We start from the raw sequence: 27,173 nt of genomic DNA on the forward strand, positions 1-27,173 counted from the left end.
TGTAAATAGAAAGCAATAGGCTTTTCTTCAGAGAAGCAGAGCCCTGAGGTTCCCCATGCAAAGTGCTGTTTTAGGTTGACAGGACTCCAGAGCAGTGGAACGACCGATGACACAGGAGTAAAGGGCTCACTAACTGCCCTGTCGCCACTCACTTTGACTATTCAAAACATAGTGGGGCCCTCAGCTGTGCAGTCATCCCTGAAAAAGCCAGGGCCACACTGTGCGGACCTTCATTCAAACTAGCTGGTGAACAGAATGGTTACCACAACACAGCTCTCCTGGTATACAGCTAACCGAAACTGTGTGGCTTGTATTTACTTGGCTTTCTCCCACACATTGGGACAACTAACAATGGAACAGAGATGATGTACTGACAATGGACATGTTTGTCCTCAGGTAAAACACAGGAAAGAAATGCAGATTATGAAGCCGACAGCTAACACAAACCTGGGATGCCCAGAATAACCAGGTTGTCCATCCCTCGGCACAACCCCCACCACCACTGGCCTGGTCACACAGCTGAGAGCGAGGAGAAAGGGGGGGCAGCAGAGAAGAAGAGTGGCCAGTCACATGCAGCCAATACTTAAAATAACCCAGTGATGGTGAAGATGTGCTTGTTTGTGTTCAAATATACTTCGACCTCAGGGGGTCAGGCCCAGGCTAGGCTTCAACATCCCACCCTTCCCTCAGCCCAGAGAGAGCAGAGGAGGTTGGGTTGGCCAGTGCTCTAGTGCCCAGTCACTATTCAACTGGCACCTGGGTTTCAAAAATAAATAAAAAAGTAGGGCTGCATCGGAAATAGCCAAGCCCCATGGAAGGGCACTGCTGCTGTGGCTGCCATGTCAGCCATGCCGTGACCCATTGGGGGAATAGCAGGAGGGAGTGAGTGTAGCAGAGTGGATGGTGCTTGAGAGAGAGAATGGACAGCATAGAATCTCAGAATCTTAAGCACGGGTGGAAACGGGTCAGATTTGGTAAAACAGGGATGACAGCTCATCTTTGAACCCTAAAGTAAAGACGAGCTATCAGCCTGCACTACAGGTGAGGTTGAGGAAGGGGTAAGGGCGGGACAAGCAAGGAAATGGAACTTGTCTGGGAAATCTATTGGAATGACTTGGTTCCGACTGTACAGCCGTTGAAGTAAGGGAGGTTAATATTAGCAGTCAAACGGCTGCTGAGTGATCTGACCCAAATGTGTGCTAAAATGATGGAGTAAGGAACATGGAGGACAGACAGACAACAGGAGAGAATATTGTGACAGGAAACTTTTGCTCATGACTGGTGTTCGTCTTACCGAGGGATGTTAATGCCTGTTAGTGTTTCTCAGCCCCAAGTGCTGGGCTGCCAAGTTAAATATTGCCCCAGTACGAATATTCTTATTGCGAACATACCATAGCAAGTTTTGTATGGTTTTCCTTTTAACTTAATCAGTGTCATCATTATTAGAGTCAGACAAAATGTCACAATGTGGAAACTTGTACAAAAGTGCAATATAGTTATGTGAAGCAGAATATCCTAAATAAACACGTCTATGGTAAAACAAAGGGTGTAGGTCAGTAAAAAAAAAAAAAAAATAGGGATGAAATTGCCAGGGACCTCACGATACGTGTGCCGATACGAATTGCGATTTTATATTCATCACGATTCAATAGGAATTGTGATTTGATACTGCAATTCAATGTTCCAAACATATTGATCACTATATAGGTCTGCCGCAGAGGGACAAGAGAGAAAACAATTTTTGATCAGTCATGGAAATAAGTGCTGAAAACATATTGGCCGTCCATTTAAAAAAGGAGAACAAGCTATTTAAGGAAAAATTCTGGCATTTTGGCACAACCAACATATCCCAATATGTAATTGTATCGATTTTCTCCCCCATCACTAGTCAGAAACTAACCAGCAATTCACTTATAGATAATCCCATCTAGTCTGGCTGTGGCAGCACCAGTCATGATAACAGGGCGGTACTGCTATTGTGATAGTAAGAAATTCCATATGGCTAAAAGCAGGATCATAGGAAAATCAGCACTATCGTTGACAAAACCTTGTAATCCTAAAAGCTGAAATCCACAGACGGTAAGATTTTAATCCCTACGCTCACATAAAAATCCAGTGGGATGAAAATCTGTTTAAAACAAAACAAATACTCCCCTCTGGTTACCCAAAGGGCAGATAATTCAGCTCATCCCCTGGTAGTGATCATGCTCATCATGTCATGTCATCTCTCAGTCTAAGATGAACAAGTCAAGCCAGTGGGGGAAAGGTCACTTAGACACATTCGGAGTCTGCTTTCGCGTCCTGATTGTCAAGGCAAACGTTGGTATGACAGTCAAACAACTAACGTGTCAACTCCACTAGTCTGATAGACACCAACTGAAGTCTTCATGTAAGGCACTATATGTATAGAGTTAAAGTCGGAAGTTTACATACACCTTAGCCAAATACATTTAAACTCAGTTTCACAATTCCTGACATTTAATCCTAATAAAAAATTCCCTGTTTTAAGTCAGTTAGGATCACCACTTTATTTTAAGAATGTGAAATGTCAGAATAATAGCAGAGAGAATGATTTATTTCAGCTTTTATTTCTTTCGACACATTCCCAGTGGGTCAGAAGTTTACATACACTCAATTAGTATTTGGTAGCATTGCCTTTAAATTGTTTAACTTGGGTCAAACGTTTTGGGTAGCCCTCCACAAGCTTCCCACAATAAGTTGGGGGAATTTTGGCCCATTCCTCCTGACAGAGCTGGTGTAACTGAGTCAGGTTTGTAGGCCTCCTTGCTCACACACACGCTTTTTCAGTTCTGCCCACAAATTTTCTATAGGATTGAGGTCAAGGCTTTGTGATGGCCACTCCAAAACTTTGACTGTTGTCGTACTTAAGCCATTTTGCCCCAACTTTGGAAGTATGCTTGTGGTCATTGTCCATTTGGAAGACCCATTTGCGACCAAGCTTTAACTTCCTGACTGATGTCTTGAGATGTTGCTTCAATATATCCACATAACTTTCCTCCCTCATGATGCCATCTATTTTGTGAAGTGCACCAGTCCCTCCTGCAGCAAAGCACCCCCACAACATGATGCTGCCACCCCCGTGCTTCACGGTTGGTATGGTGTTCTTCAGCTTGCAAGCCTCCCACTTCTCCTCCAAACATAACGATGGTCATTATGACCAAACAGTCGTATTTTTGTTCCATCAAACCAGAGGACATTTCTCCAAAAAGTACGATCTTTGTCCCTGTGTGCAGTTGCAAACCGTAGTCTGGCTTCTTCCTTGCTGAGCGGCCTTTCAGGTTGTCGATATTGGACTTCTTTTACTGTGGATACAGATACTTTTGTACCCGTTTCCTCCAGCATCTTCACAAGGTCCTTTGCTGTTGTTCTGGGATTGATTTGCACTTTTCGTCTCCTTCCTGAGCGGTATGACAGCTGCGTGGTCCCATGGTGTTTATACTTGCATACTATTGTTTGTACAGATGAATGTGGTAACTTCAGGCATTTGGAAATTGCTCCCAAGGAAGAACCAGACTTGTGGAGGTCCACAATTTTTTTTCTGAGGTCTTGGCTGATTTCTTTTGATTTTCCCATGATGTCAAGCAAAGAGGCACTGAGTTTGAAGGTAGGCCTTGAAATATACATCCACAGGTACACCTCCAATTGAATCAAATTATGTCAATTAGCCTATCAGAAGCTTCTAAAGCCATGACATCATTTTCTGGAATTTTCCAAGCTGTTTAAAGGCACAGTCAACATAGTGTATGTAAACTTCTGACCCACTGCAATTGTGACACAGTGAGTTATAAGTGAAATAATCTGTCTGTAAACAATTGTTGGAAAAACTAATTGTGTCATGCACAACGTAGATGTCCTAACCGACTTGCCAAAACTATAGTTTGTTAACAAGAAATGTGTGGAGTGGTTGAGAAATGAGTTTTAATGGCTCCAACCTAAGTGCATGTAAACTTACGACTTCAACTGTTGATGTGCTCCCTGTTCACCCTCCTGGTTCCTGCCAGAAGTCAACATGAGGCAGTGGATCATGTAAGGTTACAGTGGGGTCGCAGTCGCACAAAATGAAATATGCACATTTAGATGAGTGAAAGTCTTTTTGAGAACAGCTTACATGAAATGACACAGAAGGGGGATGTAGTGTGTAGATGTGTGCAAAGCATCTCCCGATGTTCTACTGGAGGTGTGTGGTGTTCTGACCTGTAAGCAACTATGAGATGAGAGCTATGAGATCAGAGAGCCTGGAGGCCTGAATACTGTAGTCACTGATTAGACTCAATCACACTTCCAAGATGAGAGAAACCACAGTGGCGCTCAGCATTCTGTGAGTAAGACTGAGAAATTAGGTGACTTCTATTTCGGGACTAAGTGAAAGTCACATTTTAGTTATTTAGCAGATGCTCTTATCCAGAGCAACTTATAGTTAATGTGTTCATTTTAAGAAAGCTAGATGGGACAACCACATATAACAGGCATAGAAAGTACAATTTTCCTTAACATAGCTATCAGTAGCGTCAGCTGGGGGGGAGGGGGGGGCAAGTGCTGGTTAAGTCACTCACTCTCCTGGCACAGACATAGAAGTGAATACATATTAATAAAGGACCCAAAGGCTTCAGTCTGCTTGATGGCCAGTACCCTGTAGGTATAGGCAGGTGGGGAGAATTCACTAATTGTTGTTCAAGTGCATCAAAACAAATGAAAATCAAAACCACGTTCAGTAAATGAATAACTTAAGTTATGGCAGAAGTGGGCCAATGTATCTCTCTTACAAGCAATATGATATTTCACAGTGTCCACAAATCCTTGCAATGCCCCTCTCATTCACAGTACTTGCTTTGCTCCAAGTCACATTCACTTATTTAAGTCTAGAAAGGACATGTAGGACTAGCCTATAATCAAAATGTGACAATGGTAAAGGAGCAGACCCAGTACACTGATATTTAAAGTTCACAGATACAGCAAGCCTTCACTTTTCATTTGGATAACATTTTTATCAAAACATATGATAGATATAAAAAGGTCCCTGAACAACAAAGTTGGCAAATATGTACGAAAATCTATGATTTATTGTAACTTAAATCATTACTGAGACACATATCCTCAAATGGAGTGATGAGGAAGAGGGGTCTACTGTGTCCAGAAACTAACTCGCCATTCATTTTCTGTATTCAGGGCTTTGCTGGTGACACTGTCTGTGATTTATTTAGAATTCAAGGCACACTTAACCAGCACGGCTACCACAGCATTCTGCAGCAATAAGCCATCCCCTATGGTTTGTGCTTAGTGGGTCTATAATTTGTTTTTCAAAAGGACAATGGCCCAACACACCTCCAGGCTGTGTAAGGGCTATTTGACCAAGAAGAGTTTTGAAGAGTGATGAGTGCTGCATCAGATGACCTGGCCTCCACAATCACCCGACCTTAACCCAATTGGGAAGGTTTGGGATGTGTTGGACCGCAGTGAAGGAAAAGAGGCCAACAAGTGCTCAGCATTTGTGGGAACTCCTACAAGACTGTTGGAAAAGCATTCCAGGTGAAGCTGGTTGAGAGAATGCAAAACAAAGCTGTCATCAAGGGTGACTACTTTGAAGAACCTCAAATCTAAAATATATTTTGATTTGCTTAACACTTTTTTGGTTACTACATGATTCCATGTGTAAATTCACAGGTGATGCCTTCACTACAATGTAGAAAATAGTAAAAGTAAAGAAAAACCTTTGAATGAGTAGGCGAGTATAAACTTGACTGGTACACACACAGACAAACTCAGCAAAAAAAGAAACATCCCTTTTTCAGAACCCTGTCTTTCAAAGATAATTTGTAAAAATCAAAATAACTTCACAGATCTTCATTGTAAAGGGTTTAAACACGGTTTCCCATGCTTGTTCAATGAACCATAAACAATGAATGAACATGCACCTGTGGAACGGTCGTTAAGACACTAACAGCTTAGAGACGGTAGGCAATTAAGGTCACAGTTATGAAAACTTAGGACACTAAAGAGGCCTTTCTACTGACTCTGAAAAACACCAAAAGAAAGATGCCCAGGGTCCCCGATCATCTGTGTGAACGTGCCTTAGGCATGCTGCAAGGAGGCATGAGGATTGCAGATGTGGCCAGGGCAATAAACTGCAATGTCCGTACTGTGAGACGCCTAAGACAGCGCTACAGGGAGACGGGACGGACAGCTGAGCGTCCTCGCAGTGGCAGACCACATGTAACAACACCTGCACAGGATTGGTACATCCAAACATCACACCTGCGGGACAGGTACAGGATGGCAACAACAACTGCCCGAGTTATACCAGGAACAAACAATCCCTTCATCAGTGCTCAGACTGTCCGCAATAGGCTGAGAGAGTCTTGACTGTGGGCTTGTAGGCCTGTTGTAAGGCAGGTCCTCACCAGACCTCGCCGGTAACAATGTCGCACAAACCCACCGTCGTTGGACCAGACAGGTGTGGCAAAAAGTGCTCTTCACTGATGATTCGCAGTTTTGTCTCAAGAGTGATGGCCAGACTCACGTTTATTGTTAAAGAAATGAGCGTTACACCATTACACCGAGGCCTGTACTCTGGAGCGGGATCGATTTGGAGGTGGAGGGTCCGTCATGGTCTGGGGCGGTGTGTCACAGCATCATCAGGCTGAGCTTGTTGTCATTGCATGCAATCTCAACTCTGTGCGTTACAGGGAAGACATCCTCCTCCCTTATGTGGTACCCTTCCTGCAGGCTCATCCTGACATGACCCTCCAGCATGACAACGGCACCAGCCATACTGCTCGTTCTGTGCGTGATTTCCTGCAAGACCGGAATGTCAGTGTTCTGCCATGGCCAGCGAAGAGCCCGGAACTCAATCCCTTTGAGCACGTCTGGGACCTGTTGGATCGGAGGGTGAGGGCTAGGGCCATTCCCCCCAGAAATGTGCAGGAACTTGCAGGTGCCTTGGTGGAAGAGTGGGGTAACATCTCACAGCAAGAACTGGCAAATCTGGTGCAGTCCATGAGGAGGAGATGCACTGCAATACTTAATGCAGCTGGTGGCCACACCAGATACGGACTGTTACTTTTGATTTTGACCCCCACTTTGTTCAAATGGACATTGACCACAAGCATACTTCCAAAGTTGTGGCAAAATGGCTTAAGGACAACAAAGTCAAGGTATTGGAGTGGCCATCACAAAGCCCTGACCTCAATCCTGAAGAAAATTTGTGGGCAGAACTGAAAAAGTGTGTGCGAGCAAGGAGGCCTACAAACCTGACTCAGTTACACCAGCTCTGTCAGGAGGAATGGGCCAAAATTCCCCAAACTTATTGTGGGAAGCTTGTGGAAGCTACCCAAAATGTTTGACCCAAGTTAAACAATTTAAAGGCAATGCTACCAAATACTAATTGAGTGTATGTAAACTTCTGACCCACTGGGAATGTGATGAAAGAAATAAACGCTGAAATAAATCACTCTATTATTCTGGCATTTCACATTCTTAAAATAAAGTGGTGATCCTAACTGACCTAAGACAGGGCATTTTTACTACAAATAAATGTCAGGAATTGTGAAAAACTGAGTTTAAATGTATTTGGCTAAGGTGTATGTAAACTTCCAACTTCAACTGTATGTATACACACACATGTATATACATATACACGCATACATATGTACATATACACACATACATATATATATATATATATATATATATACACACACACATACATATATACATATATATACATATATACATATATACATACACTACACACTAGACTAATACCGTACATCAAAAAGAAACATACAGTTGTATTGGAAGAATACTGACTCAAATACATAGTGTTAAAACATTAAATAAATCTCATTCATATGAAGAACAGTTAAATCGAGAGTGCTATTACATATTTATACACGTAGACAGAATATTTCTGAATGTAGAAGCTCACTGGCTAAAATTCAAGATGTCCCACACCCCACACTATTTACACCGGTTTCACTTTAATATCATTTGAATAATTTATTCATACATTATAAAGTCGTATATTTACTAACAACTCTGTATATTAAGAAACATTCCCAATATCTATTATGGTAAGCCTGAATACATCCGATGCTGGGCTGCTGTCTTTCAGTCTGGGTAAAAAAAGCGGTGTGTAAAAAGGCTTTGAACGCCATCTTGTTCGTTGCAGCTGCCTGGGCCCTGAATACAGGAACCCATTCATTCATGGAGGGGGGTGGCGGACTTGCAAAATGAATTCATCTTTGTGAAGCAAGAATTACAAATAGCCCTTTTGAAAGAAGGAAAATGTTTAACGCTAGCAAATAACTACAGGGGAAAACCGAAACTACAGCCGTCCTATATTGTTTTCTAAATGTAACAAATCTACGATTTTTCTTTCACCCAGAGTTCGATAATGGCAACATTGTTACTACTCGTTCTCAACATTGTGCTACAGTGTCTGATTCAATGGAACTGAAAGTCCCGCGCGTTAAAATGTTTGCATAAGATGTCTCCTCCCTACATTTTTATTTATATAGTTAGAAACTAACAAGATTAGGTGCTTCCTCATTTTAAGTGAACGTTACTCATTTCCTCTAGTTTATTCCATTAAATATTCACACTGGAGCGGCATTACTATTTAGGTGTAACCACTTGTACACTAGCTAATAGACACATGGCAAGGGTGAACAGATTGTCGAAATCCAATTAACGTTAGTTTACTACATCTCTATATCATTAAACGTTGAGGCTCAAATTAAGACAAATTAAATGCACCGTACACGAACAAAGTAGCAAGCTGGCTAACCAGACTACTGCCTACTAGCAACACTTTCTACATAACTAACGTTAGCTAGCTAGACGACAGTGTTAGGCTGGACACAAAACGAATGTCCCAGCAGCAACTAGCTAACGTTACATCTTGGTTGGCTACTCTTGGCAGGCAAACACCCACTGTCTTGCTAACCAGCAAACGTAGGCTGTAACGTTATGGCTTGCTATAGTGTCTATGTCAGGTATGGACTACGAACAAGTGGGGATCGTAGAAGCTAGCTGTCGGCTCCAGCGTTGGTGTACCAGACATTTGTAGTCTCACTGACTTGTACTAAATTAAAAACAAATCCTCTATGGGATAACCGTATCACTTAATCCTTGCAAAAATACAAAGTCAGATATATCAGAACGTTATGCATCAGCATCTCTGCCACTTGGTACAGTAGTTTTTAACAAGCATTTAAGATAACTTGCTATTGCCAATTTACTAGTTAGCTACTGTAAATAGCTAGCTATCTATGGAATGTCGGTCAACCAACATATTCATCTTTTCAAAATCAAATTTACAGTAGACTGAATCCACTCACACCATTTCATTAGCTGGCTACAGTACGTTTGCTATTTTGCTAACGTTAGTTAGATGAGTGACAGGCAGTGCAACTCAGAAATTCAGATGTTGACAGTAGCTACCTATCGTTAACTAGCTATCGATCGATCTTAGCAACTAGTACTAGCTACCACTAGTTTTGAAGTTTAAATTTAGTTGCTAGTAAGGTAGCTAACGTTTGTTAGCTTGCTAGCCCACTCAATGTACAGTATTGTAAAACATCTAAAGTTAAACCCCAGCCACGGTAAATAACTAACCCACACTATAAATTGTTTTAAACGTTTGCATAAAGTTACTGTTATATACTGTGAGTAACTACGACCACAACTCAAAATAGTTCCACATCGAATAATTTAAAGTGAGTTTATTGTCGATCAACTATTTAGTTAGGTGTCGATCAACTATTTAGTTAGGTACCTACCCCCACCTCCGTCGCAGTAAAGGCAGATTCAACCAGCGAGTCACTCAACCCAATTTAGTTAACCCCTTTCGCCTGGCTTCCTAGCTAGTTAGCCACCGTAAACCAATGTTAGCAGGCTAACTTACAACTTTAAAATAAGTTGTCAACCCTCCGTCCAAAATCATAACTTACCCGTTTTCAGTCGAGGGTATCCGTTGTTTATATCGCATTGACTGGAAACAGCGAAGATCGACTCCTCTCCGCCTACTAGCACACAGACTAGAGCTAGCAAGCTATCGAGGAGCGGCACTCCCCGAACCCAGCTTTCGATCCGCCAAGGGGAGACACACCAGCACAAAGATGAGGCAATGTTAACCCTACCAACTGCTTTGTGGAACAACAATGCGTTTGAGTCTAGGGACGGTCTTCTAACTCACAACAACCTCTTTCCAATCTTCTGTCCTTGTCTTTCCCACCGTCGTTCCCCTATTCACTACTTATTCACACAAGTAATATCTCAAACTCTTCCTACTGCCATCAAACAGCAGCGATGGGCGCGGTAACCCTGCTCTAAGCTCTAGGAAACCCCACGTTACGGGTGCGTCATAACGCACGGCAAAGGGTCGTCGTCGCTTAAAAAATCTGGGCCTTGGTCATTTGGCTGTTAGCTAGCGTAATAGAAAACCAAAATATTGGCTTTTCATGTGATTTTAGTTTGTACTCCCATGAATGGGTGTTAACATTAAAGGGATAGTTCACCCATATTACAAATTGACATATTGGTTTCCTTAACCCGTAAGCAGTCTGTGGACAATGTATGACAACACTATGCTTGGGTTTCCCTGGCACTGTTTCCACATGCTAACGTCTTAGCATTTGTTGCACAAATCACATTCAAGTCATGGGACCGATATTAGTATTTTTTTCCCACGCATCATGTTCAAAACATCTATAAGTGACTTTGTTGAGCTTCACAATAAATTGTAGATATTTTCGGATGATTTGGGCACGATGGGCCAAAAATGCTATAACCGGTTGCTAGTTGCTACAACTATGTTTGGACTTATAAATTATTGATAAATACCCATTGATTCTTGAAGAATATAACTTACAAATGCCTCATGTGCTTAGTTTTACTGTCATACCCCATCAGAACCCAAAGTATAAGCTTGTTTTACTCCAATGTTTGTAAACATTGTAAATGTAAACAAACCGTATATAGCCCCAAAACATGATTAAAACTATCATTTTGATTTCATGGATGGTCAGTCCTTGCATCCATAGCACTGTCTATGAATTTGAAAGTGGTTACTTTTCTCCAGGCCCATCCCTCAGCTTTTTACCAAAACAAAGGTGGGGTGACCACTTTGTTATTGTTTCAATTAAGGTCTAGCTTTAATAGAGAAAACAGAACTACCAGTAAAAGCTAAAATTGTCAGGGGACTATACCATCTCTGTCTACTCTGTAGAAGAACATATCAGTCTACACAGAGACAGCAGATCATTATCACCAGCAGCTAGTGTGTGTAATAGCGCTCAGAGGAAGGGCTGATGATGCTCAGTGATGATGTTACTTAGAGACCTGGAACACAATATCCCCTCGTCCATTACCCAGGGGAGAGAGAGAAAGCCTCTTCCCTCCCATAGTGCGACCCTCAGATGGGGAGACAGCAGCATCAACAAACCTCTCTCCTGGAGCTTAAGTTCATTAAAGGCCCAGTGCAGTCAAAATTATGTTTTCCTGTGTTTCTTAACATATTGTACAACAGCTGATGCAACTAACACTGTAAAAGTGTGAAAAAATGTGGTCAATGTTAGTTCCTGATAGTTGCTTGTTGAAAATAGCATTTACACAGGACCTTCTAATCAGCAGGTTTTGCATGGGGGGAGTATTGGCTTCACCAGGCGGTATAGGTTAATACATCAGTAACAAAGAGAGTTTCAAACCTCTCTGCCAATAACAGCTAGTTTTTAGGTAACATAACCCTTCCATTAGGATCCTCCAATTAGGTCCCTCACCTTTTGTGGTACTTTCTGACAATTTTAAGGGAAAACTATTACAGTAATGTACTTAATTGTCACCCAGAAAGGATTTTATATTGAAATAAAAACATCTACATTGGGCCTTTAGGATCAATGATACTTCTGTATAACCAGACATCCTCTACTACCCTACCCAGTCTATGGGCCTTATCTGCTGTGAAGTATAGACAGGAGAATTTGTGCAAATGCTTCATTCTAGTAAATCATAAAATAACATGTTGCTATTAGCTCGAGACAGATCCATGATAATCATGTAAAACTACACTAACTCTCTTCTGAGAATATAAAATGCATCCTATCCATGCATCAGACTTATTTTCATTTTTGTCAGGGTGTAGGTATGTAGGTATATTACAGGACTATAGAGTGTTTGTGTGTGTGTATGTGTGTGTGTGTGCTATATTGGCAGGCACACACCTTCTACCAGGTCACCTGAGTCTACATATCTCTGCAATTTCCTGTGTTGCTCACTTTTGAGGCCTGAAAGCACTGAGTGACAACACACAGCTCTAGTCCAGAGGAAATTATGGCACTGTTCAGCATACTGTACAATGTGCTTACAGAGATGACACCTGCACAATGACCTCTCTGCTATCATATGGGCCACTAGTGGTAACATGATGCACACCCCAGTCAGCCTGGACCATTTGTAGGTCATTATATCAAATTTATTTTTGTATATATAGCCCTTCGTACATCAGCTGATATTCTCAAAGTGCTGTACAGAAACCCAGCCTAAAACCCCAAACAGCAAGCAAAGCATGTGAAAGAAGCACGGTGGCTAGGAAAAACTCCCTAGGAAAAACTCCCTAGAAAGGCCAAAAACCTAGGAAGAAACCTAGAGAGGAACCAGGCTATGAGGGGTGGCCAGTCCTCTTCTGGCTGTGCAGGGTGGATATTATAACAGAACATGGTCAAGATGTTAAAATGTTCATAAATGACCAGCATGGTCAAATAATAATAATCATAGTAGTTGTCGAGGGTGCAACAAGCACGTCCGGTGAACAGGTCAGGGTTCCATAGCCGCAGGCAGAACAGTTGAAACTGGAGCAGCAGCACAGCAAGGAGTCATCATACCAGGTAGTCCTGAGGCATGGTCCTAGGGCTCAGGTCCTCCGAGAGAAAGACAGAAAGAGAGAAAGAGAGAATTAGAGAGAGCATATTTAAATACACACAGGACACCGGATAAGACAAGAGAAATACTCCAGATGTAACAGACTGACCCTAGCCCCCCGACACATAAACTACTGCAGCATAAATACTGAAGGCTGAGACATTATATCTGAGCAGTGTTATGAGGGTTATTGGGTCAATGAAGTGTTTATTCTATTGAAATGCAACCCTGTTTAAGTATTTTGAAACGTATATTTTGGTATTTGTTTAATTAGTCCAATGTTGATACAGCCCCAAAATGTTTTACATGTCAACAATCAAGTTTTCAATATATAGAACTTTCAAAATACAGAAAGTGTCACAGATTTACACCAAACTATGAGTGTGTGTGTGTGTGTGTACTGCATACATTTGAGTGGATACCTCTGTAAAACATACACCTTGTGGAGTGTATGTAGAGACTGCTATCTCTTCAGCCAACACCTCTGAGTTAAGTTGGTGGCTGGTTCCAGAGGGACTCATCTGCACAGCCCAGCCCATCTCAGCTAGACCTGAGTGCTGGTGAGATTTAGTTGCCCTGGCTACACTGTCTGCATGAATGTGTTGTGAAGCTAATGCCATATGCCCCAGGGAACCTTTTCAAAGATTGTCTGACTTGCATTTGCCTTTGACTTATAGGCTGTAAGAGAAAGCCTCACTGTAATATCCATTGTTTAGGAAACAGGTTTATAGAAAGATGTATCAAAGATTACTTTATTTTGATTAAAAAGCAAAGTAATGTGTCATGCAGTGTCAGTTTTGCCATTATCATCTGGGAAATTCCCTTTATTTTACACTTTATTAAGTCACTCATCTGTGACGTTTAAAGCATAATAGGTCTACTATAAAATGTTAGTGGACTCTAAACCTGGGAAATGTTTCCACCCAGTGGCTTAAGACAGTAACTGCTTCTAGTCATTGGCAGTCTTGTTATCCCGGCCTCACATCTTCAATGTACATTTCAGAAAAATGCATGGAAATTCTCTCTCTCACACACACGCACGCACGCACGCACGCACGCACGCACGCACGCACACACACACACACACACACACACACACACACACACACACACACACACACACATATACACACACCCCACTGATCATAGAAAGCAAGTAGCAGTATTAATGGACTTAATGGAAAATAAATCAGATTACAAAAAGCCGAAATGGCAACACAAATATGATCTCATACATTTCATAAAACGGGTGACATTACATTAAGCTCATAATGACCTTGCTTTTTATAGCCAGGATGGGCTGCACTAATCTGATTTAGTGTAATCTGCTTCAATCTCTGATAAATGCTTACTAATGTATCTTACAGAATGGATGGATGCTATTGGCCCACCACAGCATTACTGACATATGCTGTTCCTATATAGAGCTTCACCATATGTTTAAACTAAGCACCTCATTCTCATATTCCTTATATTCTCTTTTGTAGCAGCGCTGTCAAGCATGTAACGACAGAAATCAATTTTAAATTAATGAATAGGAACATAATACACTACATGGCCAAAAGTAGGTGGACACCTGCTCATTGAACATCTCATTCCAAAAATAATGGGCATTAATATGGAGTTGGTCCCCCTTTTGCTGCTATAACAGTCTCCACTCTTCTGGGAAGGCTTTCCATTTGTTGTTGGAACATTGCTGTGGGGAATTGCTTCCATTCAGCCACAAGAGCATTAGTGAGGTCGGGCACTGATGTTGGGCAATTAAGCCTGGCTCGCAGTCTGCATTCCAATTCATCCCAAAAGTGTTCGATGGGGTTGAGGTCAGGGCTTTGTGCAGGCCAGTCAAGTTCTTCCACACCGATCTCGACAAACCATTTCTGTATGGACTTTTCTTTGTGCACGGTGGAATTGTCATGCTGAAACAGGAAAGGGCCTAGCCTGAACTGTTGCCACAAAGTTGAAAGCACAGAATTGTCTAGAATGTCATTGTATGCTGTAGCATTAAGATTTCCTTTCACTGGAACTAAGGGGCCTAGCTCAAACCATGAAACAGCCCCAGACTATTATTCCTGCTACAAAGTTGGAAGCACAGAATCGTCTAGAATGTCATTGTACGCTGTAGTGTTAATATTTCCCTTCACTGGAACTAAGGGGCCTAGCCCAAACCATGAAAAACAGCCCCAGACTGTTGTTGCTCTTAGACGTTTCCACTTCACAATAACATCACTTACAGTTGGCCGGGGAAACTCTAACAGGGCAGAAATTTGACTAACTGACTTGTTGGAAAGGTGTTCCCAAGTTGAAAGTCACTGAGCTCTTCAGTACAGGCCATTCTACTGCCAATGTTTGTCTATGGAGATTGCATGGCTGTGTGCTCGATTTTATACAGCTGTCAACAACGGGTGTGGCAGAAATAGCCAAATCCACAAATTTGAAGGGGTTCCACATACTTTTGGTCATGTAGTGTATATCCTGCTCATTTCGTCGTCAAAGCCTTGTTGTTTTACAAGTGACATGGATTTCTTATTACAGAGAGCTACTGTATGTATTGGTTTTAACATGTTGCTAGTAAAGTTCTCTTCACTGGGCAGCAGGTAGCCTAGTGGTTAAAGCGTTGGACCAGTAATCGAATCCCTGAGCCGACAAGGTGAAAAATCTGTTGACGTGCCGTTGAGCAAGGCACTTGAGCAAGGCACTTAACCCTAATTGCTCCAGGGTCACCGTTGATAATGGCAGACCGTGGCTGTGGACCCCACTCGAGGGTGTCTCAGGGAGAGTGGGATATGCAAAAAAACACATTTCTAATTCATGTGTGTATTAATTATTACTATTATACTTTGACATTTTATATCAAGAATTATCTGCACTTGTAATAGTGAATAACTTAATTTTTTCGGTGTGTAGTTAGGTCATTTGTATTACAGTAGTAGTAATGGAACAATTAAATTAGAGAAGGTATGAGCAGGGCTACACACCAATTACAATGTACCAGAGGCTGGTGGGCAGATATATAGGAGGATGACTCATTGTAATATTTAACCAATTAAATTGTCCTGTTGTCTCTAGTCAAACAATTAAATAATAGTTTTGTTCTCTGTACCTTCAATCAAATGGTACAGTCCTGTTGTATGGACAATTAACCAATTCAATTATCCTGTTGTCTCTAGTCAAACAAGTAAAAAAAAGAGTTTGGTTCTCTATACCATCAAACAACTCCAAAAGTAAAAAAATATGGTCTTGTCTGGACTAATAAACAAAGAATACAGTCTTGTTCACTGTACAGTTAATTAACTATTTAAAACCTTTAACAACAACCGGAGTATTGAACTGAAGGACATCAGAGTCTCCCTGTACTGACCCATCTATATCATGTTAACCCCTGATTCAGACAGAGGCAGCAACACTCAGACACAGACCTTCACAGGTTACACAACTTCACATGGCACAGCCCACGGACAGAGATTTTCACAGCTAACACCTTCAGCAAATCAAAAGAGTAATTAGTAAAGTAGGGAAAAAGACCCTCTGAGAACTTGTGTGTGAATTTGAAATGATACAATGACTATGAGGTTAAAGTGCAGACTGACAGGGTATTTTCATCCATATTGGGTGAACCGTTTAGAAATTACAGCACTTTTTGTACATAGTCCCCCCATTTCAGGGGACCAAAATTATTGGGAAAAATGTACTTATGTGTATTAAAGCAGTCAAAAGTTTAGTAATTAGTAGGGGGGAAATAGTCTGTGTCATTTTTCACTTTTACAGTAGCATATCACACAATGACTGTAATGTAAATGAATGAATGAGTGAAAGTTTGCTTTCTTCTTTTAGTAGGCTACACACAGTATTGGTCCTACTACTATGACTACAACATTTAGAAAAAAACAGTCAATTTGACCCCGCCCTGGGTGGGATCCAATGAGCTTCCTAAACAAGGTAATGAAGGTGGTACCTTGTGACATTGGATGGCTAGGTGCCCAATCTGGGGGGGGTCCATGCAACAGCAGAATGTTCTGCTTTCTCTTTTCAAAACTAGTTGAATGGCAATTTTTAACCCTGTAGGTAGGAACCTGCAACTTCCCACAGGTGAGATAAATTGCACAGTAAACGAGAATCACCTGCCTCCAAACAAATTCATTTGAATTCTGAATAATTTACTCCAGGCCTCCCAGATTGGGCACCTAGTCATCCAATGTCACAATGTAACGCCTTCATTAACCCTGTAAGTTTTGTATTTTCTTGGTTCTGTGTAATTGTAAATCAAACAAATATAGCACCAAAAATACATATTTGTATGCATATTATTTTTGTGAATTTTTTTGTTCTTGTTGAATTTAATACATTTTTGGGGGTGGGAATAATGCAAGGAAATGTACATTGGATCCCTAGAGGATGGCACTTCAACGCATTAATTAAAACACTTGTTTCCAAAGTGGTCCTCGACAGTAAAGTATCCATCCACACTACTACTGTGCCCCTCAACTTCTTTTCATTATGCTGTTAAATTTCAGGAAGAAGTCAAGACTGCGCAGGAGCTCTTAAAGCAGAAGTTGAGGTTCTTGGATGCAGTAAGAAAGCCCTTTGATAAAGCAGCAGAGCATATCAAAGTACCGTAAGAGTAGTGTCTTAATAAAAGCATTGCCAACCTGGATTGAACAGGCCTTCCCTGTGGCTCAGTTGGTAGAGCATGGTGTTTGCAACGCCAGCATGGTGTGTACAACGCCAGGGTTTTGGGTTCGATTCCCACGGGGGGCCAGTACAAAAAAAACAAAAAATGCATGAAATGAAAATCAAATGTATGCATTCACTACTGTAAGTCGCTCTGGATAAGAGTGTCTGCTAAATGACTAAAAATTTTAAACATTCTTCAAGATTTATCAAGTTGGTTTTTCATCATTGTTAGATAGCCATTTTCAAGTCTTGCCATAGATTTTCAAGCCGATTTATGTAAACTGTAACTAGGCCACGACATTTAATGTCGTCTTGGTAAGTAACTCCAGTGTATATTTGGCCTTGCGTTTTAGGTTATTGTTCTGCTGAAAGGTGGATTTGTCTCCCAGTGTCTGTTGGAAAGCAGTCTGAACCAGGTTTTCCTCTAGGACTTTGCCTTTGCTTAGCTATATTCCTCTTTATTTTTATCACTAAAAAATCCCTAGTCCTAGTCGATACCAAGCATCCCTATAACATGATGCAGCCACCACCATGCTTGAAAATGCTTGAGTGGCACTCCGTGATGTGTTGGATTTGCCCCAAACATAATGCTTTGTATTCAGAAAGTTGATTTATTTACCAATTTTTTTTTGCAATATTACTTTAGTGCCTTATTACAAACAGGATGGATGTTTTGGAATATTTTTATTCTGTACAGGCTTCCTTCTTTTCACTCAGTCCTATTATGGCTTAACTACAACGTTGTTGATCCATCCTCAGGTTTAACCTATCACAGCCATTTAACTCTGTAATTGGTTTAAAATCACCATTGGCCTCATGGTAAAATCCCGGAGCGATTTCCTCCTTCTCCAGCAACTGAGTTAGGAAGGACTCCTGTATCTTTGTACTGACTGGGTGTATTGATACACCATCCAAAGTGTAATTAATATCTTCACCATGCTCAAAGGGATATTCAATGTCTGCTATTAAGCTTTTTTACCCATCTACCAATAGGTGCCTTTCTTTGCGAAGCATTGGAAAACCTCCCTGGTCTTTGTGGTTGAATCTGTGCATGAAATTAACTGATCGACTGAAGGACCTTACAGATAATTGTATGTGTTGGGTACAGAGACTGTGTAGTCATTAAAAAAGTATTGTTAAACACCGTTTTTGCACACAAGTTAGTTCATGCAACTTATTATCTGACTTGTTATGCACATTTTTACTCCTGAAATTATTTAGGCTTGCCATAACCAAAGGGTTGAATACTTATTGACTCAAGACATTTCAGCTTTTCATTTTTAATTAATTAGTACAAATTTCTAAACACATAATTCCACTTTGACATTATAGTGTACTGTGTGTAGATAAGTGATACACAACCTAAATGTAATCCATTTAAAATTCAGGCTGTAACACAACAAAATGTGGAAAAGGTCAAGGGGTGTGAATACTTCCTGAAGGCACTGTGTGTATTTATTTTGATTTGTCTTTCATTATACTGCTGTTTAAAAATGTTCTCCTTTCTCCTGCAGAAGTACCAGGCCACACTGGACAGGTAAGTGATCTGCCTCCTGGGCGATTCCACACCAGCGTGGACAGAAAATATTTTTGGTTACGCAGATTGGCAATTCTCCCAATTTCTTTTTACCAGGTAAGTTGACTGAGAACATATTCTCATTTACAGCAACAACCTGGGGAATAGTTTCAGGGGAGAGGAGGGGATGAATGAGCCAATTGTAAGCTGGGGATGATATGAGGGCCAGATTGGGAATTTAGCCAGGACACCAGGGTTAGCACCCCTACACTTACAATAAGTGCAATGGGATCTTTAATGACCTCAGAGTCAGGACACCCATTTAAAGTCACATCCGAAAGACAGCACCCTACACAGGGCAGTGTCCCCAATCACTGCCCTTGGGTATTGGGATATTTTTTAGACCAGAGGAAAGAGTGCTTCCTACTGGCCCTCCAACACCACTTCCAGCAGCATCTGGTCTCCCATCCAGGAACTGACCAGGACCAACCATGCTTAGCTTCAGAAGCAAGCCAGCAGTGGGATGCAGGGTGGTATGCTGCTGGCAATTGGGAAGAAGCATGTTTGACACGCTTTTTACATTCGTATCACAAGCCATTTCTTTTGAAAATCATGATGAAAGTGGCCATTTCAGATCTTTTTAGAGCTTACATGCCTCCTGTAAGACCCTATGATCCGTGAACTGTACATGATACAGACATCTTGGTGTCATTATACTCCTTATAGTCTGCTCTAAAATATGGAGTATGTCTACATTCTGAAATATGATTCACATTATTTTATTCAACATTAAAAATATTAGTATTCTAGGGATGGGCATTTGAAATGATTTCAGTATTTGAATAATATCACAATATTTTTTTCAGATATCCGGATAGTCAAAATACATGTGCTAATACATGTTTGATTTACAATTGCACTGTGTTCTACTAGTTTCAGCAGAAGGGTGGGGGAGGAGCATGAGAAGAGCAATGGCCGGTGTGTGTGACAGTCTGTGCAACACACAGAGGGAGAGAGAGAAAGTAGCCAAACCGTCTTGCCCTAGTTAGACAAACTTGTTGCGGCCATAGAAGTTAGCTAGCGACAGTAGCCAGCTATAGCCAGCTAAAGTAACAAGGCTAATTGAGGCTATTTTGCGGCGCTTCCCGTCCAATGTCTACTCATCATTTGGCCAACTTGTAGGCTACCGGTGCGTCCTTTTTTAATGGAGCGCACTCCTAAAAACTGTCATGAAACAGTTTACATTTTTAAATGTAATGGTCTATCCTTGTAAGCTATGTAGCAATGTCACACAGATCATTTTATTTAATTTTAGACCGCCTTTCCCTCTCCCAAAAAAACAGGCCTATATTTTTCCCCAAAATAAATACTAGTAACAATAAGGCCAACCTAAGTAGATGTGGTGGTTTGAGATTCAGCCCATGCAAAAAAAAAAAAAAACTCTCTAGCTTAAACTGGCGGATTTTGATGGGGATAGCCTCTGAATGATTAATGTTTATTGAATACATTTGTGAAATATTATATTTCAGAATGTAGACATACTCCATATTTTAGAGAACAATATAAGGAGTATAATGACACCAAGATATTGTCTGTATCATACGGTTCACAGATCATAGTGTCACACCCTGATCAGTTTCACCTGTCCTCGTTTCACCCCCCCCCCCCAATACTCCTTTTGCTATTCTCTTTTTGATAGTCCTCCTGGTTTTGACCCCTGCCTGACTCTGGACTTCTTTCCCGCCTGCCTGATCATCCTGCCTGGCCTGACCTTGATTTGGCCTGCCCTTTGGTACCTTTAGAACTCTGAACTGGTTTTGACCCTTTTGCCTGTCCACAACCATTCTTGCCTTCCCCTATTGGATTAATAAATATTGTAACACTCCAACCATCTGCCTCCTGTGTCTGCATCTGGGTCTTGCCTTGTGTCATGATACATAGGGTCTTACAGGAGGCATGTATAGCTCCAAAAAGGGCCTAAAATTGTCACCTTCATGATAAAAAAAAAAAAAATGGTAATATAAAAAGCATGTAAACATCCTTCCTCCAATTACATTTGTATGTTGGAATTGGCAGAACAATACCAAAAGTATTTTTGGACCACGCTGGCGTGGAATCGCCCTTCTCTCTTGCTCTTCTCTGTGGTTCTGAACCCAACCCCACAGCAGCACTGACACCTCTCCTGAATGTTCTTCCAGAAAATGTTGTATGGTGCCAGATCCAGAGGGCGAGTGTTTTTCCTATAATCTGGACGAGTTAAGTAGCATCCCTCTGAAGCTGCTACCAGCACGTCACTAGTCGTGGGGTAATCAGATTCAGATAATCCACGACAGATTACATAATTTTGCTTTAACAACCTAACAGAGCTCATTTTAGTTAATATTTTTATTTGGACATTTCTGCGTGTATCTATCTGAAAGGATCATGTTCTGCTCTTGCCCAGACCTGCCCAGCTCTTAAAAATATCAGCTAGTCAGGCCATTATTACCGTTCCAGCTGGCTGATAGATGTTACTGATGTTAAGCGTAGCACAGAACATTTTTGACCAACCTTTACTTGGCAATACTTTCTAAATTCCTGACTTGGAAGAAAACATTTCTTCTAAACTTCCATGTCTAGTTGCAGGGGGTTCGTTTCAATTTAGAAAATGGTGTGTTATTAAATGTTTTGCTCCATGACGTAATCCAACAATGTGTACGCCACCATCTTGTCTATTTAAAATCTTCTCATTGATTGTGAAAGGTGTGTCATGACATGCGGCACTTTGCGGCACACCCACCTGTCTCAATCAATGAGAGAAGATTTGAAATTGACAAGATGGCGGCGTACACATTGTTGGATTACTTTGTGGAGCAAAACTATTATTTAATTTAATAATGGAGCATTTTGTAAATTCAAACGAACCCCCAGCAACTAGAACTTTAAAATGGAAGTTAAAAGAAAACGTGTTGTGATTCCACATGGAGAGAAAGTCAACTGTGTGGGGCCTGGGGCAAATACCTTGACAGCTTGCTGTGTCTGGAAACTAGGGGTGGCAGGTAGCCTGGTGGTTAGAGTGTTAGACTAGTAACCGAAAGGTTGCAAGATCGATTCCCCGAGCTGAAAAGGTAAAAAGCAGTTGTTCTGCCCCTGAAGGCAGTTAACCCACTGTTCCTAGGCCATCATTAAAAATAAGAATTTGTTCTTAACTGACTTGCCTAGTAATAGACAATGTTCCCCATGCTGCACAACAGAGCAGTAATTTTCAATCCATTCCTGTGTGACTACTAGGGTGTGCACATTTTTGTTATAATCCAGAGCTAATGTAGCACATTGGGATGTGTGAAACGTAATCCTCAGCCTTAAGTCTCCCTACTTGCACCAGCGACACTTCAGGAGGGCGTTCACGTTTGCTAGCAAGGCATGAGCCGAATCAGGAGGAAGTGGTACTCGCTAAGCAAGCAGCGTGAGGTCGTTTACATTACCACACCTGATTCAACTAATCAAGGGCTTGGTGATGAGTTCATATGTTGAACCTGGTGTGGTAGTGCGGCTGGGCTAGAACAAAAATATGCCCACCTTGAGAAACACTTAAAGTACCGGACACACACCATTCTAGATCTGTCCATTCTGGAGATGAATGGCAATTCAACTCATGAATTGATTAACTTTCAACCACATTTTCCTCTTGGGATAATTTAGTTTGTTTTTATGACTTGAACTGAATTGAACCCAAAGCTCAACCCCATGAATACGGTGCATTCATGATGAGGCTTTTAGATGGCAGTCGCGTCTTAAGGCCACTAGGGGGAGACCAGATCACAGAGATTGTGCAGGTGCGTCCGTGGTCGGCATCCATCGTGCCCCTGGTCGGCTCCAAGCTGAACTCCACATTCTTCACATGGATGGTAGAGGGCAAAGGTCACAACATAGGTTAGGTGAACACAGAAGTAGAGAAGAGAGGGAGGGGAAGACGTGTTGTAGTCATGTGGTCCGAAGGGTGAGTAACTGCACACTATCTCATGGAATACAAAGCATGGGAGTTTTGTAAGAAATATGGTAGAAACTAACTCCCTAGTCCATGCTCACAAGAATCCACTGTTTTTTAATCCATGAGAGAGAGTGAATAAGGGGGAGTGGTGCACACTTTGGCTGAGGTCCTATTCTTTCCAATGTTAGGATCTCCATATGAATCTGTACTCATCCTAATGATGTTATTATAAGCAGATTTGAAGCTGTTTGTATTGATGTTATTATAACCAGATTTGAAGCTGTTTGTATTGATGTTATTATAACCAGATTTTAACCTGTTTGTAATGATGTTATTTCAACCAGATTTCAACCTGCTTGTAAGGCTGCTGTAACCAGCGAAGCTAGCAGTGAACCTGGCCATGTCTCATCTCAAGATGAGGATGAAGATGTTGTCTCCAGAAGAAGTCAACTACCTTGTCTTTACATTTTGATTCAGCATTAGTATAAGTATTATTGTGACCATTTGCGTTAGCCTACCTTCTTCACCACGGGATGTGGAGCGGATGCCGCCCACATCCAGCTCTCAGACCGCTGGGGTCACGGCCCCCTCTCTGTAGACCCCTCTGAGGGTGAGGAGCAGCACAGGCAGGGGGGGCTTCTCCCAGTTTACTACACAGGGAGAAGAGAACAGGCTAAACAGATTCACAGTGACGAGAGAGAGAGAGAGACTCACTTATTTGTTGGCTCAGAATCCCCGGAGGTTGGAGGGCATCAGTGGGCACTGCCAGCGGGTCTCCTCCACACAGGTAAATAGTGTGAGAGCGAGCAGCACCCTTCAGCACCATGACACACACTGTTCTCTGAGAGAAGGAGCGGCAGGGTGTTAGAGCAGCCCATGCTCTGTTTATACAATCCATAGTGACAGAAAAGGGGTCAATGTATCTTTACAGTCTGAGATAGTGATTACATCTGAAACATCCTGCGTCAGTAAATAATTTCATAGTTATACTGAACTCCTGCATTAAAGACCTTCCCATTTATTGCCAACCAAATATAACAGCCTTTATCAGGAAACTGGTTCATACTGAAAACATGCTCTATATTCAGCTGTGCGTGTGCGTACGTGAGCACTGTGGCCTAGCACTGCTGCTGTCCTAAAGGGAGGAGATGAGTGGCCCAGTAAAGTTAGATTGCCTGTACTTTTTAGGCCTCGCTCTCACTGACTGCATCATCTCTTAGGACTGCCACTGGGTTGGTGATGGGGGATTTAAATAAAGTTTAATTTGAACAGCGCACTATAAACATTAAAAAAAATAAGCGGAGGTGTTGGTTGTGTCCAAATTGGCACCATATTCCCTATTTATTTTGATCAAAGCCTTATGGTGAAAAGTATTGCACTATATATGGAATTAATAGGGAGCCATTTCAGACACAGTGTGTCTTAATGAGAGCTAGATGATTTGATTCTGTGGCACCTTGTTCATGAGCTCCACCGCCAGTCTGACCAAGTAGTGGAGGCTCTCGTGGTCTGACAGGAAGGTCACAGTGATGTCCTGGCTCTTTCCTGGGGTGATGGCGCCCTCTGTGGGCATCACATTGAACACACTCAGACCGCTGTAGTTCTGTGTCCCTGGCCATTAGGAGATGGGAGAGAAAGAATCCAAGACTAGTAACCTTTTACACTCGTACCTTTATTTATCTAGTCATGTTGGCAATAGAACAAACTTTCAAATGATGCCCACCTGACCAGATTGCGATTTACAATGGGCTGTTTTTGGATTGCATAAACAACAACAGTAATTGTGTGATGGTGGGGATGCAGCATTGAGTTTCAAACAGTGTTCTTGCTCTAGTTCATCAATGGCATAGCTAGGAGAGTTAAAAAAAATCATCATATAGTTGAAGACTCTTCTTTGAGTCATACAATTGCATTGAAATGACTTAAGAACTGTGCACACTTTGGAGAGGTGTGTGGTCACTTGGAGACACCAAACACTTGCAATTATTTTGTCTTATGTTGCACCTAGGGGAGAGTGAGGTAAGTTGAGCCACCCTTATTTGTAGGAAACCTTAAAGAAAATGTATAATTTGATCAAATATTTAGGAAGAGGTCATCATTTCATGGAATCTGTAAAGGAAGAAACCACATGGAAAAAGTGATAAGCAAGTTAAATCCCAAAAAATGATTTTCACCAAGTCAAATGAATTTGTGTTAGAAGTTTCATGATGCTTGTATCTAGACCAAAGTATATAATTTTAAGATTGTTTTATACATTAGTTTGGGGCTCTATAAGCTTCAATATGAAGTCCTAAACCAAGCATGAAAGTGCATTCTTGTAGCTGTGTGGCTAATATAGTATAAATGTCAGGGCAAGTTGAGCCAAATGTCATGGGGTAAGTTGAACTAATGGCTGAGACAATGTCAAGTTGAGCAAATTGAAGTGCTTTCTTCCCAGGCGAAATGCAAGGCATTATTGTTGGTATATGAGCTTACAACAGGGCCTGTGTTAAAAGTGTTTGTTAGATGTTAAGCCTGTGGTAAAATATGCTTAAAATTATTAAAAGACAAAAAAGCGACTGATTGTGTTGAATTGTGTTTGGGAAATAAAGATCGACATGGTTTTAAAAATGTAATGGTAATATTTAATTCAGTATAGACATTTTTAGTCGGCTTAACTTACCCTGTCTCATGGCTCAACTTACCCCATACCTGGGGTAAGCTGTGCCATGAGACCCCTTTATGTTCGACAAGCTATGTTTTCAAAACTGTAATATAGAAAAAAATACAACATTTCCCATGACTGAATGATGCTGAATAAAAAAAAGGCTACATTTACCCCACATTTTCCAGTTTATTATTATATATACAGTACCAGTCAAAAGTTGACCGGGTTTCTCTTTATTTTTACTATTTTCTACATTCTAGAATAATAGTGAAGACATCAAAACAATAAAATAACACATGGAATCATGTAGTAACCAAAAAAAGTGTTAAACAAATCAAAATATGTTTTATATTTGAGATTCTTCAAAGTAGCCACCGTTTCCCTTGATGCACACTCTTGGCATTCTCTCAATCAGCTTCATGAGGTAGTCACCTGGAAGGCATTTTAATTGACAGGTGTGCCTTGTTAAAAGGTAAATTGTGGAATTTCATTCCTTCTTAATGCGTTTGAGCCAATCAGTTGTGATGTGACAAGGTAGGGTTGGTATACAGAAGATAACCCTATTTGGTAAAAGACCAAGTCCATATTATGGCAAGAACAGCTCAAATAAGCAAAGAGAAATGACAGTCCATCATTACTTTAAGACATGGTCAGTCAATCTGGAACATTTCAAGAACTTTGAAAGTTTCTTCAAGTGCAGTCGGAAAATCCATCAAGCTCTATGTCTCTCATGAGGAACGCCACAGGAAAGGAAGACCCAGACTGCAGACGATAAGTTCATTAGAGTTACCAGCCTCAGAAATTGCAGGCACAATTAACACTTCAGAGTACAAGTAACAGACTGTCTTCGTGAAGAGAGGACCAAGGCGCAGCGGGTTGCATGTTCATCATTATTATTTATTAAATAAATGTGAACACGGAAAAACAATAAACAAAGAGGACGACACTTTCACAGGCTACGACAACTAGCAGTGTGAATTACAACTACCCACAATTAACAAACAAAACACATCCCTATATATAGGACTCTCAATCAAAGGCAACTACAAACACCTAACATAGAAAATACTAAACTAGAAAGAACATAGAAATACAAAAACATAGAACATAACCCAAAACCCGGAAATAATAAATCAAACACCCTTCTAAACAAACCACCACCCCGAACCACATAAAACAAATACCCTCTGCCACGTCCTGACCAAACTACAATAACAAATAACCCCTATACTGGTCAGGACGTGACAGTACCCCCCCTAAAGGTGCATACCCCGGATGCACCTCAAAAAATAAATAAAAATAAACCCCTAACTAAAGGGAGGGAAGGGAGGGTGGCTGCCGTCAACGACGGCACCTGTGCTACACCCCCCTCCCAAACCCACCTATACTGGAGGTGGCTGAGGTGCGGGACGTGGACCCCGCTCCACCCTTGG

General features: G+C 41.3%; 1 protein-coding gene across 3 annotated transcripts in view; it reads right to left on the reverse strand.

The window, feature by feature from the left end:
• The window catches only part of LOC106571997 (guanine nucleotide-binding protein G(I)/G(S)/G(T) subunit beta-1), a 52,734-nt gene extending 42,358 nt beyond the window's left edge, over nt 1–10,376 (reverse strand). For 2 of the 3 annotated variants that reach the window (XM_014145674.2, XM_014145677.2), the window contains exon 1: nt 9,972–10,376. The gene's annotated coding sequence lies outside the window, so the exon portion shown is untranslated. The remainder of the gene's footprint in view (nt 1–9,971) is intronic. The other variant, XM_014145678.2, reaches the window with a different exon arrangement.
• Nucleotides 10,377–27,173: the final 16,797 nt, after the last annotated feature.

Source organism: Salmo salar, chromosome ssa15 (assembly GCF_905237065.1).
Source record: "Salmo salar chromosome ssa15, Ssal_v3.1, whole genome shotgun sequence".
NCBI lineage: Eukaryota > Metazoa > Chordata > Actinopteri > Salmoniformes > Salmonidae > Salmo > Salmo salar.